Source organism: Camelus dromedarius, chromosome 20 (genome assembly GCF_036321535.1).
Source record: "Camelus dromedarius isolate mCamDro1 chromosome 20, mCamDro1.pat, whole genome shotgun sequence".
NCBI classification, from domain to species: Eukaryota; Metazoa; Chordata; class Mammalia; order Artiodactyla; family Camelidae; genus Camelus; species Camelus dromedarius.
The window spans coordinates 18,573,552-18,589,821 of record NC_087455.1 but is presented as its reverse complement, the minus strand read 5'-3'; the positions used below and the strand labels follow the sequence as shown (position 1 = coordinate 18,589,821).

Genomic DNA, 16,270 nt, shown 5'->3' with positions numbered 1-16,270 from the left:
TGGATAAATGAATGAATATGGATGGATGGGTGGGTGGGTGGATGGAGAAATTGATGGCTATAGATGGATGGATGGATGGATGGATGGATGGACGGAAAAGCAAACAAAGCCCTCTCTGCCAGACTCTACTTTTTATCATCTAGGCTATTTTCTACTTCCCTCTCCAGGATACTCAATCCAGTAACAAACACACATTTAAAATTACTTACAAAAACAGAGACTTGGGCTCACACAGGCACCTCTTGTCTGTGTGGCTCACTGTTGTCTATGGCAGCATGACCTAATAAACTCCTTTTCTATTCTCAAAAAAAAGAAAAAGAAGAAGAAGGAGAGACTTGGAAGAACTGATAACTTCTTAGTAGCTAAGTACTTAAAAAACAATGCTTTAGAGCATTGGCGATGACCCCCCCCCCCACCTCTTAGAACAGAACAAAGCATTTTCAAAGAAAACTAACATTTCTCAACATACCATACAGTTTCACACAACAGAGGCATTCATGTGTGTTTTCCCGTTTCGTCCTCAACTCAAAGCCTGCAAAAAAGACAGATGCTGTAATCCCCAAATACTCTTACTCCTTATTGTCAAACAAGGACGCTGAGACTCCTGATCGATAACCTGCCCTAGGTTGGATAGCTGATATTTGACAAAGGCAGGATTTAAATTGGTTCTGTCCGGCTGGAGAGTCCATGCCCTTTTTCTTTCTTTCTTTTCTGCGGTAGGAATGCTTAACTTGAGAGCTATTCTCTTAACAAATTTTCCACTGTATAGCAACAGTATGATTCACCATAGGCACAATGTTGCACAGAAGATCTCCAGCGCTTTTTATCTTACATAACCGACACGTTACACCCATTGAGCAACTCCCCATTCCCTCTCCACTCAACTCCTGGTAACCACCAACCGCCTCTGCTTCTGTCAGCGCAGATCCTTCATGTAAGTGCGATCATGCAGCGTTTGTCCCTCTGTGACTAGCTTATTTCACTTGGTATAACGTCCTCCACGTTAATCCAGGTTGCTGCATATGAAAGACTGCCTTCTTTTCTAAGGGTAAATGATCTCCGACTGCATGAATCCGCCACATCTTCTTTGTCTCTCAACGGACATTTAGGTTGTTTCCACATCTTGGCTATTGAGAATAATGCGGCAATGAACTTGAAAGCACAGACATACCTCTCTGAGATCCTGATTCCAATTCTTTTGGATATTTACCCAGGGTGGGATTGCTAGATCACATGTTAGTTCTACTTTTAACGTTTGGATGAACTTTCATCCTGCTTTCCACAGCGGCTGCACCCTTTTACATTCCCACCAACAGTATACATTCTATTTTAACATCAGATTTGCCTTTTGTCTGAACCACCACTTTTGTCTGCAAGGAATGTATACAAGGTTCAGTCCTCCCACATAGAAAGTCAAAGATTAGTTTGCGTTCACAGGACCCAGTAAAATGCATGATAATTCACATGAAAGCCCATGCCATGGGTGAAGTTCCAACTCTCAGGGAACTTGTGCACTGGAAAATGATGGACAAATTGATTTTTAACCAAGTTCTTAGAGCACAATATAGGGGAAAGAGGGTAGGTCACATCAGCTTACAGAAGCTAAATTTCTGCTTCAGAGGAAGCACAATTTGAAAACTACCTGCCAAACTTCTTAATGACCCAAAAGGGCTTCCATGTTTCAACCTCTCCCTTCCTGCCAAGCACCATCCTTTGATATTCTTTGACTTGTACTCTATGTTCCAACAACTATTTTTATTTCCCCAAACACTCCATGCTGATCTTTGACTCTGAGCCCTTCTTTGTTCTGTTCACTCTGCCTGGAACAAGTTTACCACACACCACACGACCTACATCCACTTGTCTTCCTGGAGAACTTCCAGAAAACCCAAGTCGATGAGACTGTGGAACTTTCCAGACCCTCATCACAGGCTCGTGCCTTGCTCTGCGCTACCTCTAAGCCTTGAACTTCTTGGGTAGAGCTAATTATGGTGTCCTGTAATAATCTGGTACACACTTGTCCATTCTGCAGGACTGTGGGTACCTAGAGGACCCAGATACAGGATTTTATTTTTCCTGATACACACCCACCCACCCACACACACACACACACACACACACACACACACATCATGTAAGGGCCTGACATTAAGCTTTATGACTGTCAAGGCATCCATTTCAAAGACATCCATCTCAGAGAAACACACTGCCAGCTGTATGACCCATCCACTAGCAAACCAACTGGATAAAGACCCAGGCCACCCCTACTGTGCAGTTCCTTTTTTAAAAGCCTTTGGTAACCTAGATAACTGACCATCTGAATGACCCCTCTTCTCCCTTCCCGCATCCTAATTCCCACTCTTATGTTTTAAATTCGCCAATAAAGAGCGACCCTGTGAAACCGTAGACACCCTACCCTCAGACACTGATAAAGGCAGAGCCCCAAGTCTGCAAGTGCTCTCTGGACCCAGGACCTCACTGTGTGACCGTTGGGCATGCCGTGTACCCTCCAGGACCTGTGAGTAATACAGTTTGTTCTTCCATGTTCACTGATGGCTGTCACTGAGATGCGTCCTGCTATCATAATAAGAACCACAAAGATTGGTCCAGCTGCAGCATTGACTCCAGTGAGGAGATGTCCCCAGGGGCTCCACACAAGCTTACAGGCCTGGCAAGTGCCTCAGGCATCCCCAGCTGGAAGCATCACTATTAGCAGGCGGAGACTGACGCAATGCCCCCAACACAGTGAAGGCCACTAATAACGTCTAATACATGACATTAGCGTAAGTCAAACTGAACTGATTGAAAAACAACTGGGAAGGCGTAAACTTGAGATTTTCAAGACTCAAGCTCCTTCTAGCTTCCTTCTCATTTCTTTGGTCCTGGTGTTTGTCTCCTATGCACACCTATTTATATCCTGGAGGGCTTGCCTATGCGTGAGCTGTGCTTGCAAGTAGTCCTTCCCTCTCCATTCTGCTCCTTCCTCCAACAGGCACCGATTCAGTGCCTCCTGTGTCCAGACCCTGTTATGAGCTAGGGATAGAAATACAGGTGAGCTGAGACTTCTGCCGCCAAGAACACCGACACAAATAGAGAGGGACTGTTACCATGTAAGAAGTGTAACAAAGTGCCTTGTGGGTCAGAAAAGGGAGAAAACATCCAAAGTGAGGAGTCAGGAAACTATCCAGACGAAAGGGTTTTTGAACAAGGCCCTGGGTTGTGAAAGCGCATATGTATTCTCTAAATTCCTCCCTAAACAAGATTTTTCCAGCTATTTTTTACAAGTAAAACTGCCCTGACCTTGGGAAATTTTTAACCACAGCGTTGCCGAGTTTGTTTTCCATGTCTTCAAAGTCTGTCTTGGAATCCTGGAGGATCTTTTCTGCCAGCTTCCACCCAGAGCTGATCCCCTCCGTGCGAGTAAGGTGTCAGGACACCGACAATGCTGAAATGCAATCACTGCTGTCCTGATTAATGGTCTTATAAGAACACTGCCATAGAGCACGGTCTCAGTGAACTAAACCTGGAACCAAACGCTTAGGAAAACAGAAAGGGCTTTTTCATCACATTCAAGGAAGATAAGAGAAACCACGGAGGTTCATACCTGCTGAACAGGAAAGACAGTGTCGTCGGCTGATAAGAAACATAAAACTCTGTGGTTATTGTTTATGTTTATGTCTCTGCTGGTTTAAAAAATAAAAAAAGCAGGTTGCTATTGTAAGTGATTCAAATCTCCATCTTCCAATGAGTTTCATGAGGAAACAAGAGAACCCCTAAGTGAATGTGTTGGGGATTTCTGGGGAAAATGAGAGTAAAGTCAAAAACACTGGGAGTTTGGTAAATGTTATGTTTTCGAAAAGTGTGTATCAGAACCCTCAGCTTGAGGCAAAGCCATGTCCTCTAAAGCCATGTCCACCACTCTGGTGTGCCTGGGGTGGACCCATCAGGGAAGGGTACTGAGTGAGGACCTTCTACCAAAGGGCTCCTTGTGTCAGGAAGGCATCAGGCTGACAGGCCTGGGCCAATCGAAATGCTTTGATTATTGGAGGGAACGCGCAAATGCCAGGTATGAACCTGCCCCCCAGACTCATCAGGAAATTGGCCATCTCATGTATTTACAGGTCCTACCACCAGTGTGGAATCTACCGTCCCCTTGAAAGAAAGAGCAGGGTCCAGGAAAAAGGAGGACTGTTGGTATTGTTTTGTTTTCATAAGTCCACTCTCTGAGCTTGAACTGCCTGCCAACCAAAAGACAGGGATTGGAACTCTGAACACTGACAGGGATGAAGAAGTGCTAGTTGTCCCAGATTCTAAAATTTGCAGAGAATGGCAGAAAAATTCTAGCGAAATTAATCTATTTCTTATGCTTGTTCCAGATGTATTTAATTAAGTTTTCATTATTTTCCCTTCTGATAGAATAAAGCTCTAGCTCTGCATTTGTAGTTTCTCTCAAAAGCCCAGCACCGAGCAGAGATTCGGCTGAGTGTTTGAGCGTGCTGTGCCGAGACAGAGCAACTGTGCTGCAGAAGTTGTTTTGCTCCTTTTTGGAAACCAGGGCCACGTGGAAGTCTGCTCTCCTTCCTCCCCTGTCCTAGAAAGAGCAGGAACTCAGTCACACTCCGCAGCCCTAAGGGAGGCTGATGTTCGTCAGATACACCTTAATGTTACAGGGTTGTGTTTCTTAAACCCAATACCTTACGATGAACACGGAGAGAAGGTGCTAGCACTTGAGCTTTGCCTGTGGGGTCAGACTTAACGACCTTCGGGATCCTTCCCAGCTCTGCAATTTACACAGTCATTCTGAGAGCTGTATAACCTCCAAAGAGATATGGAGTCATCACAGACGGATTCAGAGCTATTTGCAAGTTCGTGTTGAACACGGTAGACCAAAGAATGTAGGCATTCTTATCAGTAAGTCATGTGTAAACAAATGGTTGAAATTTCTGGTTTTTTTAACAATGAATCAACAGTTTTTAAAATATACCTAGCCTTTGACGTAGCAACACCACTTCTAGAAATATATCCTAAGGAAATATTTAAGAATGGTGGAATGTTTTCCAACACCACCAAGCAATTCTCAGAATACACCGACTAGACGTCCTACAAATTTAACTCAATTCTGACACGATCTACCTGGAGTCAGCATCCCATCTCGTCCCAGAAGACTATCCCCCCACTTCAGATGCCAGTCAAAAGTCCAGGTTGTTGCCTGTGCTTCTGACCCACTGGCTATAAATCAAAGAGTCTTACGACCCCCTCTTCAGATTCAATTAATTTGCTACGATGACTCTTACACTAAAAAAAAAAATCTCTTTGCTTACTAGATTACCAGTTTATTACAAAGGCTATTATTAAGCATCCTAATCAACAGCCAGATGAAAAGGTGCACAGGGTGACATCCAGAAGGGTCCAGAGCACAAGCATTTCTAACCCTGTGGAACTAGGGCATGCCACCCTTCTGACAGGTGGGTGCTGCTCACTAATCCAGACGTCCCTCAGATCCCCTTGTTCAAGAGTTCGTGTGGAGCTTAACTGGCAGCTCCTCACCCCCGCCTCCCTTTCCATTTTCAGGGCTCAGTGGGTGGGGCTGAAAGTTCCAACCTTCTAATTCCTTGGTCTTTCTGGTAACTGGCTCCATCCCGAGGCTCTGTAGGGTCCCCACCCTAACTCACCTCATTAGCATAAACTCAAATGTACCTCATTAGCATAAACTTATGAATGATGAAAGATATTCCTATCACTCGGGAAATTCCAAGGGTTTTAGGAGCCCTGTGCCAGAAACCGGAGACAAAGACCAAAAACATTTCTTATACACCACAAAGCTTTTCAAAGAATCTGGCACTAAAGTGTTCATATGATGTTTTTAAAAATCTTGTTTAAAAGCCAGAAAATATTTAAATGCCCAGCAACGGGAGGATAGGTTTAGTAAACTGTTGCCCATGTGTGCACTAGAATACTGGGCAGGCATCAAAAATGAGGCGGTAAATGTGTATTTATTTATCAAAGTGAAAGAGTAGATGAGAAAAACAGTATCCCAGTACGATCCCAGCTTTGCCGCAGACACACCCACATAGACACTGGAAAAAAAAAAAAAAACTTATAGGAACTACAACAAAAAATTAAACAATTATACATCATTACCACTGGTGATGGAGTAAAAGATGACTTCTACTTTCATCTCTTTATATTCCTTTTCTAAATCTCTACAGTAAGTACAATTTTGTGTTGCAAAAAATATTTAAAAGACCTAAGTATGACATGTGTATTAATTTTTGTGTCCAATAATTATTTACTGAATGTCCATTATTCAGCAGGCCTCGTGGATATGCAAATCTCTCTATAAAATCCTCGTTAACTACTTGCCAGTTTTCTTAGCAATGCATAAGCCAAAGGCACCTAGTACAGTGGTTACAATGAACAAAAAGGTTGAAAACCTTATTAAAGTCACATAAGAAATTCAAAACAGCAGCCAGGACTTGCAACCTCAAATTCTTAAAGGTGAATTTAAAAAAAAAAAAAAATAGATGCTGCTCTCCTACTAGTCCTAATTTTTATCCCTTATCTTGATGTGGTGGTTTGAAGAAAATATTGGCCACAATGCTCTGCAGCTGTGCCCATCAAGAAGGGTCGTCTATTTCCCGCCCTCCAGTCTGGGCTGCTATGGGACTTGACCGTGCCAGTTCTGAGCCTACGCCTCCAGAGATATTGCAGTTTCCACTTTTTTTTTTTTTAGAACCTTTGACCACCACGTGAATCAGCCCGGGCTAGCCTACTGGAGGGTGCGGGTGCTCGGGAAGAAAGGCTCCAGTCATCTCCTGGTCCAGACGTGGCCATTGTAAGCCAGCTGGCCCCAGCTGCCCCACCAGCTGACCGCAGACACATGAGCAAGCCCAGCTGAGGTCAGCAAAGCCCAGTCCCAACCCACAAAACCACCCGAAGGGGTCTAACCCCAAAAGCCAGCCCACTGAACTGCGAGCTAAATAAATGTTTGCTGTTGGAAGCCACAAAGTTTCAGGGTGGTTTGTCATGCGGCAAAAGCTAACTGTTACACCTCCCCAGCTCATCCAATCCTTCTCATGTCTCAAGGGAGGAGACCAGTGAGGTGAATGAAGTACCCCTGAGAGTCACACCATAACTCATAAACTAGGAGAAGGACCTCTTTCTCCAGGCCACCATGCCAGTGTCCCAGCCGCTGAGCACTTTAGAAGGGATGAGGTTAACAGAGTTCGCATGCATGGACAGAATTAATCCCTTGGCAAAACAAGGCCAGTCAGTGGGCTTCAGGTTGCCATGAGCTCTAAGTCTTCTTGCCAGCGCAACAGTTTGGCTGCAGGAGAAAGGCAAAAATGCCACGTTCTGTTCTAGCCTGGTCCCGTCCCAATCAATTCCAGCATTTCCCAGACTCAGAGACCACCTAGGAGCTGGGCCTCAGAGACCTCAGAAGTGTTCTCTCTCACTCTTACTCTTTCTTTTTACTTCTTTCTCTTCTCTCCCTTCCTCCCTCCTCCTCCTCTCTTTTCTTCTTTGATCTCTTTCTTTCTCAAAAAGCCAGAGGAGCATGACTCATCCACCCTCACGTCTTTCCCCGACCTCACCCCCTCCATGCCCAGAAGAGGTCACACTGACAGAGAAACTAATCAAAAATCACCAACCTACACCAAACCTCAGGATGGCCCTACCACCAATCATAAGATGCTCCACTTCAAAGTGCTTGGCCCCAAACGTTAGCCAATTAATCCTCGCAGCCACCCCATGTGTTCATTAGACCTCATTATTCACAAGTTACAGACCAGCAAAACAGAACCAGAGAGCACAGTGGCTGTGCCCAGGGCACACGGGGCAGGACGAGGCCCTCGGCGTCCCCGGCCCTGGGGGCCGAGGCCAGGCCCTGACCACGAAGCCACAGCACCCCCCCACCCCCACCCCCAATGCCATGCGGGCTCAGAGGCCGGTGCCAAGGGGCAGCTCAAACTTTTCCTTTTCCATTAGCCACAGGTGTGTTTTACCACAGCCTAACTAGCAGCTACTATTTATTCTCTGGGATTTTCTAAAAATGTGCTTTTGGAGGCTTTCAAGCCAAAGCCATTCCCAGCATCACTCTTTATTAAATCGAGCCACAGAAATGTATTGAAAATCACGAGCATTTTGAAACATACTGAGTCCTTTATGGCTGAAATAATCTAATAGACAAGCTGTTGTTAATTTACAACCTTAATTTTCAGACACACTTCTTGAGTCAAAAGTACTTCCTGCTCTGGAATTCCTGTAGGGATACAGGTGGCCTCGGACTAAGTACACATCTACTGTACATTAAAATGTATTTCTTACTTAACTTAAACATTTCTGAAATCTCAAGTTTATGTCTAGACTATTTTAATCAGCTAAATGTCATAATAAGCCATATGTTGGTCTTGATCGGTTACATACACCAGCCCCACTCATAAAGTATCAAAAGGTGTTTTTAAAGAGAAGTCTGTGTTTGTTTTACCAAGAAAATGGTGCTTTCAGACTATCATATCAGACGTGCTGGCAGGCAGAAAAGGACCTGACGTAACTGGTGGAAAAAATGGGGTTTTCTCCCTCTTCTCCCCCCGTGTACCACTCCATCAATACCACTTTTAAGCTTCAGAGTTTTGAGGGCGTAAGCTTACATGGGTCTAAAATGTCCACAAAGCATCAGCACTTCAACCAGGATGGTGCTGAGCAGGTCTTCGTGTTGCTGCTGGTCTCAGTTTTACAGGGCTTCCCTGCCATCAGTTCATCCCCATCTGAGTTAGCCTGTGTCTCTCAACCCTCCGGACAGCCACCAAGTCACCCAAACATAAGGCTGGGGGGCAGTAAGAGCGCTGCTGACTGAAGAGGGGTCCAGAGAGTCCCTGACCACCTGTCCTGCCTCCAGTGTTGTGGGAGCATCTCTGGTCACAGAAATGAACACGAGGACCCCGGCGCCCGCATGTGCGGGGCTGGAAGTTTCAATGGGGGAAAGACAATAACTTCACAAATAATCACAGAAATCCATTTTCATCACGGCTCTGAAGAGAAAGTGCTTTATACTATCGACGTTCATTCCAGGGGCACAGACTGGCATGAAGGAACAGGGAGGGGTGCCCCCAAGAAAATGACAGGAGGCACCGACGTTGGGAATAAGGCGGACCTGGTCAGTTGAAGGTGCATTTGAAACTAGCAAAATGATGACTGTATAGGAGATAAGGAGGGAGAGGGGAAAAAGGGAAAGTGTGTGAGGCTAGGAGAGGGAAGGAAATGAGAGGAGAAAAAGGGATGAGGAAGAAGACAAGAGGATAGAAGAGAATGGATTCAAGTCTATCAACTTCTTACTTTTATGACAAGCCAGGAAGCATCAGAAACTGTCTCAAATCACTTTGTTTCCAGTTCCAGAGAAACATCATTGAAGAAGTACTCATTAATCAGATGGGAAAAATGAAAGCTCTCTTATCAACCAAAACTAAGGAGGGTTCTTAATTCAAACTTTGAGGAGAGGAAAAAGAAAAGCCACAAAATGATACTTAAAGGGAAACAGGTAAATTGGTTTTAATGTTGGCACTTGATAAAATTTTATGAACTGTGGGTTGTGAGTAAGAGTTCTTGCATATAGACTTTTTGGAGATGAAAATGGTCCGGAAGCTTGTGCGTACCAAGCCTGGACAGAAACACAGGGGAGTTTGTTTCCCGTGATAACATGCAACCACATAATTGCTCTTGGTTCGCATAATCAGGTGAGCAAGAAATACTTTTTTATAATAATATTTTCATTTTTTTATTTGGAGGGGGATAATTAAGTTTATTTATTTATTCATTTACTTTTTAATGGAGATACTGGGGATTGAACCCAGGACCTCATGCATGCTAAGCATGCGCTCTACCACTGAGCTATACCCTCCTCCCCATGATAATATTTTTAAATGATGGTGTTTTCTCCGAGCGTCTTCTCAGTGAATTCTCTGTCTTTCCCCACTGGAATAAGTGATCCTGGAGGGGAACAGAATGTGGTAGCTCCACTTGTGTCTCTCCGTTGTGCCTGCAAATTGCATTACGCTACGTTCTTCACCCTCCCGGTGCTGATCAGGACTCACACTCCGCTTAAGCCTGTCCAGGCACGGGGGTAGTTTGGGTGCCACTCACCATCTACTTCTGGTTCTTCTCCTTCTAGGAAGATGGTTTGATTACACTTGCCACCCCCCTGAAATAAGGCTTGGCCACATGACTTACTTGTCCAATGAAATGTCAGTGGAAGTGGTGTAAGTCACTTCCAGGGGAACAGTTAAAGTGCAGGTGCAAGACTCTCCTCTTTGTCTTCCCCTGTTGCAGTGATCTCACAAGTAATTATCAAGATGGAGTTGTGCCCGTAGAAGCCCCGAGTGATTACAGGGGTAATGTAATGGCCGGTATGGCGCATGTTACATGAGAAATGGAACGCATCCCATTAGGCAACTGAGATCAAGCGGGCTTTGTACTATAACCGAACCCATTCTAGGTCCCTAAGGATTGATGTTAGGATCCTTTTGTCATTTTCACCCTGCTCCCTTCCTCTGTGCCACCTGCTCACTCAAAATCATTCCAACTCAATGTTGGAGATGGGTTGACACCCTGGCTCTGTCATTTCCTTGCTAGGATCTTGAGAAAATGAATTTGCAATTCAAATTCGGTTTCTCTACCTGTAAAATGGAGCTAATAACATTACCTCCCTTGTAGGGCTGTTATGCAAATGCCAGTAAAGCCCTTAACTCAGTGACCAGCCTGGAGTGATCACTCAATAACCCTCCATTAAAAAGGAAGCACCGGTGGAGGAATAATTTCCAAATGGCATCTAGTGAGGAATGAGAATATTTTCCAGAGGATGGTAGGGTTTTATCTGGATGTGAAATCCTGGGGTTGAGGGAGGAATTCAGTGAGCTGTGAGGGACAGGGGCAACAGGTTGGAAAGCACCTGAGTTCGGGGAAACGTTAACAGACGTGTCTTCATAGATGGGAGGAAATGATTAGGGAGACGTGGAAAGATAGAACAGAACAGTGAGTTGAACTTGGACACTGGATCCAGACCCAGAAGCCAGACCGAGAGGCTTGGGGTTTGTCTCATATTTTACCTTATTCAGTAAAATTGGGCACCTTGTCTTTAGTTCTTGTGAAAAATGTTTTTACTCAAAGTACATTTTCCTAATAAACCCAGATACAATCATGAAAAAAAAACATCTGTTTTTCCCTTCATATTGTTCAGAAGCAAATCCCAGTTTGATTTTATATTCAGAAGCTTGTTCAGCTCTAATATTAAAAAGACATAATGGGACTCAAGTGGTACATAAAACGATTTCAAAGGAATTTAAATTTAAAAAATGTTTAATGAAGCCCCTTATTAACCCCCAAAACACCAAAGGTAAGTAAATTCTTAAGGCTTTTCTTCCATTTTCCATCTAAGATAAAAGCTTTTTATAAGAGTAAATATGAGCATTCTGTTAATTTAATCTAATGGGGAAGGTCATTTAGAGTTAAAGAAACTTCTGAATTATTTGCTATGTTTAAAGCTGTCTTAATACTTTCTAGAACAACACAAATCATAGGTTAACAAGGTGTTGGGCAGGTAGACATCTTAATGAAGAGATAATCACTGGTAATTTTGTCTTAATGAGTTTGATGTAAATGTGTTCTGTTACAATGACTTAAAGAGTGAAGGGGGAAGTTCTTTCCCCCTTTAAACACAATCATACCACGAATTAGTCAGTATTAGACACAAATTGAATGAGCTCAGCTCCCTGTCCTCCAGTAGCTCACAGTCTAATGTAAGCAAATGACAACAATAAGCTTCAAGATGCTTTGCCAGACGTAAAACCAGAGTCTTATCGATAGGGTACCTAAGGGATGGTCTCCTGGGTTCTTTGTATGATTTCCTCGTTTAACAAACTTCATTTCTAAGAATAGTAGAAGGTGCTGCCACTTTTCAACTGAAGGTTTAATTCCACTCTCATCAATTACAAATTAGTGGGTTCTAAACATATTAAGATCTTAATGCATGTAATCTGTTACAAGCATCTTCTAAAATCTTACCTGTCTTTGGCTCCAAACTTACCTCTTTGCTCTTTTCTTACTTGAAACTCCAACACTCACTGAAACCTTTGGGGGAAAGTAAGTGTCTGTTTACACATCACTCGGTTGAGAGCTTCTTGGTGATGAGGGTTGCAGCTTTAGTTTCCTTTGATTTCCTAGATCCTACAACAAATTAATAAAAAGTGAGAAAGAAGCCAGGAAGAGAAAGAAAACTACCAGATGATACCACTTATATGTGGAATCTTAAAAAAAAAAAAAACAAACTAACTTATTTACAAAACAGAAACAGACTCCCATAGAAAATAAACATGGTTATCAGGGCAGGAAGGGGATGGGAAGGGATAAATTGGGAGGCTGAGATTTGCAGATACTAATGTATATAAAATAGATAAAGAACAAGTTCATACTGAACAGCACAGGGAACTATATTCAATATCTTGTAGTAACTTATGGTGAAAAGAATATGAAAATGAATATATGTATGTTCATCTATGACTGACGCATTATGCTGTACATCAGAAATTGACACCAACATTGTAAACTGACTATACTTCAATAAAAATATGTACATACCAAAAAATGAGAAAGAAAGAAAATGAGTGAATAAGTAAATGAGTGAATGAGTAAGTGAAAGAATACTTAAAGGAGAGTTTCGTCTGGAGAACAGCCACTGAGCTGAGGAAATTTCACCTAATAAACAGAACCAGAACGGATAAGAATTACTGAGTGCTCACCAGGCACTACATTTGGTTCTGAGCACTTTGTGTTTGTTCAGTCAATCTTCATGGTACAAATGATTGTCTTTATTTTACAAATAAGAAAAATAGATATAGAGAGGTTACATAATGTAGGGAGCTGGATCACGTTTAAGACTCCGTCACTTGGTGTGGGTGGTAATAGCTCAGTGGTAGAGTGTGTGCTTAACATGCACAAGGTCCTGGATTCAATGCCCGGTACCTCCAGTTAAAAAAAAAAAAAAAAAGAGTTCATCACTTGGGTACACGGCCCACATGGGTACACTGCACCTAAATTAGTACGCTAGTTTTTGTGTATTTTTCTGGGGAGAAGGGTCGTTCTTGATTCAGATACCCAAAGTGGCCTGTGGCATGCCCTCTCCCCCAAAGTTAAAATACTCTGTATGTTTCAATCTCAACTTGGATACTAATGTTTAGGGAATGAGGCAGTCACAGGCACTAAATTGACTATAAATTTATAGCAATAGTATTTTAAAATAAGTGTTTTCCACACTCCAATTCAATTTCCTCCAGGTTCTCTTGTGCAAGTACACAAACAAGCAAGAAGACCCTGAGAGAAACAAATTCTACCAAACTTCCCTAACTGTACGATCGGGCATTTTCATAAGAGACAGAGAAGGAACTATGAAATCAGGAAAGTGCGACAGTGACCACGTGTTTGCCAACCCATAGCGTTTTCTCAGGTCTCCTTTATTTCGGGGGTGGTCTCAGACACATTCCCCACCTGCCTGGAAGTGAGTTCCCTCCTCCTGGTTCCACTCATCTCTGAGTCTTCTTCTCTCTTCTCCCCAGACATCATCCCTGAACCCTCAGCTCTCCCTTCTCACATTTTGTCAAAGCTCACACACAGCCTCATCACCTCAGCATGAACCTCTAACCAAGACACTCCCCAGTGTTTGAAAACCATTCCGACCTTCCTCCTGAGGGTTAGTCATACACTTTGGACTGCACACTGGACATTTCCAGTGGATGTCCTGTTCTCGTCTCAAGTCAATGCATCTGAAAGTTAACTTAGAATCTCCCCCATCAGCAGGGAGGGTGTAGCTCAAGTGGTAGAGCACATGCTTAGGTCCTGAGTTCAAGCCCCAGTGCCTCCATTGAAAATAAATAAATAAATAAATAGACCTAATTACCCCCCCCAAAAAAACCCAAAACAAAACAAAAAGAATCTCCCCATCAGATTGACTCCATCAATAGTCTCCCAGTTCCATCAGTGATACCACAGTTATTCAGATGGTCTGTGCTTAAAATCAATACACCACTTGTGTGTCTTTTTCTCTCTCATTTCCCCATATCCAAGATGGATCTTTCAAAGTATTTGCCTCTAATGGAAAGGAATATGAAAAGAAAATATATATATATATATATGTATATATGTATGTATGTATGTTTATGTATTACTGAATCACTTTGCTGTATACCTGAAACTAACACTGTAAATCAACTATAGTTAAATTAAAAAAAAATAGTTGCCTCATCTGTCCCTTCCTTTCAATTTCTCCTCCGCTTATCCTAACCTGGAACATCCTCGTAACTTCCTCCTCCCAAACACCTCTAGTCTCCTGGATTTGTGGGTTGTTTTCTCTCTGCTGATATTCCCTACCCATTGTTTGGGAGTTAACTCAAGTCCCGTCTCTTCCACAGAGCCTTCTCTGGGAACTCTGAAATGCCATCTTTCTCCACCAAGTGGACGAACTACTTAATTGACACCATAAAAGTTCAACAGAGTTTAGAAAAAGATGAGATAACCTTGTATGGCCCGCCTATTTTACAGATGGGGAAACTGAAATCAAAAAGTGTTCTGTGGCTTGTCTGAGGTCTGTGACAGAGACGTTCTGGGACCAAGGACTCTACTCCTAGTCCAGGTCACAGTCTCTGGCACCAGGCTTCCAGCTCCTTGGAAGATGGAAGCATGCCTTTCACTTCTTTGCAGCCTCCTGGATGTCCAGCACGGTATTGTGGGCATAGTAAATGCTCACTAAATAAAAGTAAGATGGAAGGAGGGAGAGAGAAAGAGGCCAGGAGTGGGAAAGAGGAAGGGACGGAACAAAGGATGTCCAGCTAACCTGGCAAAGCTAAGACATCCACACAGGTCCTGGGCCCGCGGGGCAGCCAGGCCCCACCGCCAAGCCAGCACCCTCCTGAGAAGAAGAGAGAAAGCCAGCACCTGGCTGGTACCTGGAGACCACAGGAACACCGTGTCCCAGCCTCCAAGGTGACCACTGCCTCCCCCAGCACTGAGGGACTTCCCAAACCTCCGACTCCTCGTGTGGTTGGTGACTCAGAGCTCTTCCTGTTGTCCAAGGCATCATTTGTAAAGTGCTTTCTTGGAAGAGAAAATGTTTAGGACAGCTGGAAGGGGAGCTCCCTGTGCTGGAGCCACAAGGAGCCTTGTTGTGTGCTGTGTAAGAACACAGGCTTCTTATTTCCCTCTCTTCCCCTCGGCCGTGTTTATTTAAAGCTCCCACCGCCCCCGTGGAGGGGGAGGCCGCCCAGGACTTCAGGCAGGGCCCGGGGAACCATCGGGGAGAGGCCGGCACTTCGCACAGGGACCACAGGAGCTCAGGCCTCGGGGCCCGGGAAGCAGGGAGTCCGGCCAGGACGGTGGGAGGCACTGGAAAAGTTGTTATTGTGTCTTCGGCAATCCTATAATTATTGTGTTTGCTGTTATGATTTCTGTCTCTATTGCCACTTCTCTTGGTAAATCTGTTCCCACTTGTGTCTTCTTCAAAGAGACCTTTTTTAAAAAATGTATTAGATAGCCAGGCCACTGGGTTGACTCCTCAAAGAACCTTAGGAGTTCTGAGGGGCTTGTCTCCGGGTCATAGCTCAGGAGAGGGCGGAAGAGAAGACAGACGCCTCCAGGGAAGACCTGCTTCTGTCAGCAAGACCAGGACCTCAGGGGGGCTCCCCCCCCCACCCACTGCCCTTTCGCTCAACCAGCACCACCCAGTGGATTCACCACTACGGACATCCTACAGGCAAAGGGGGTCCGTATGCACTTGGAATCCTTCCCCACTACCTTCTACACATTAGCTTCTGCTCAGCAAGAAGTGAGAAGGAGAAGGGAAGGGGGCCCAGAGCCTCTTTATGCTCCCAGCAAAGGGGCAAGCATCCCACCTCACAGATCTCAGGGCAAGGGGTAAATCCACCACGATGCCCATGACTTACAAGAGGGAGCAGATGGTTCTGTCCCTGTCGGAGTCTTCCACACACACGCACATCACCGCCCAGATCTGTCAGAGCCTCACCCGGTCTCCTTCCTGGGGCACCTCTGTTTGCCGAGGGCAAACATAAGGGAGGCTGGGCTTCCCTTTAATCTTTTTATTTCTTTTCTGTTCCCTCATGAGAATCTCCAAAGGCAAGCGGGGTTGAGGCTTTTTTGAGCTAGGAAAATGGTCTTAATAATGACCATGGTGCACTTTCCAGACCACGGAGAGAAAAAAAAGAAACTTATG

At 44.2% G+C, this 16,270-nt stretch overlaps 1 long non-coding RNA gene and 1 other non-coding gene across 2 annotated transcripts in view; both read right to left on the bottom strand.

The window, feature by feature from the left end:
• Window positions 1-16,270, bottom strand: part of LOC116148919 (uncharacterized) — a 140,396-nt gene that overhangs the window by 114,139 nt on the left and 9,987 nt on the right. Inside the window, exon 2 of the long non-coding RNA XR_004132509.2 lies at window positions 12,080-12,219. This is a non-coding gene — a long non-coding RNA (uncharacterized LOC116148919). The remainder of the gene's footprint in view (window positions 1-12,079; window positions 12,220-16,270) is intronic.
• On the bottom strand, window positions 9,827-9,899 carry TRNAA-AGC (transfer RNA alanine (anticodon AGC)). Its single transcript has one exon. It is a non-coding gene; the product is annotated as a tRNA-Ala (tRNA).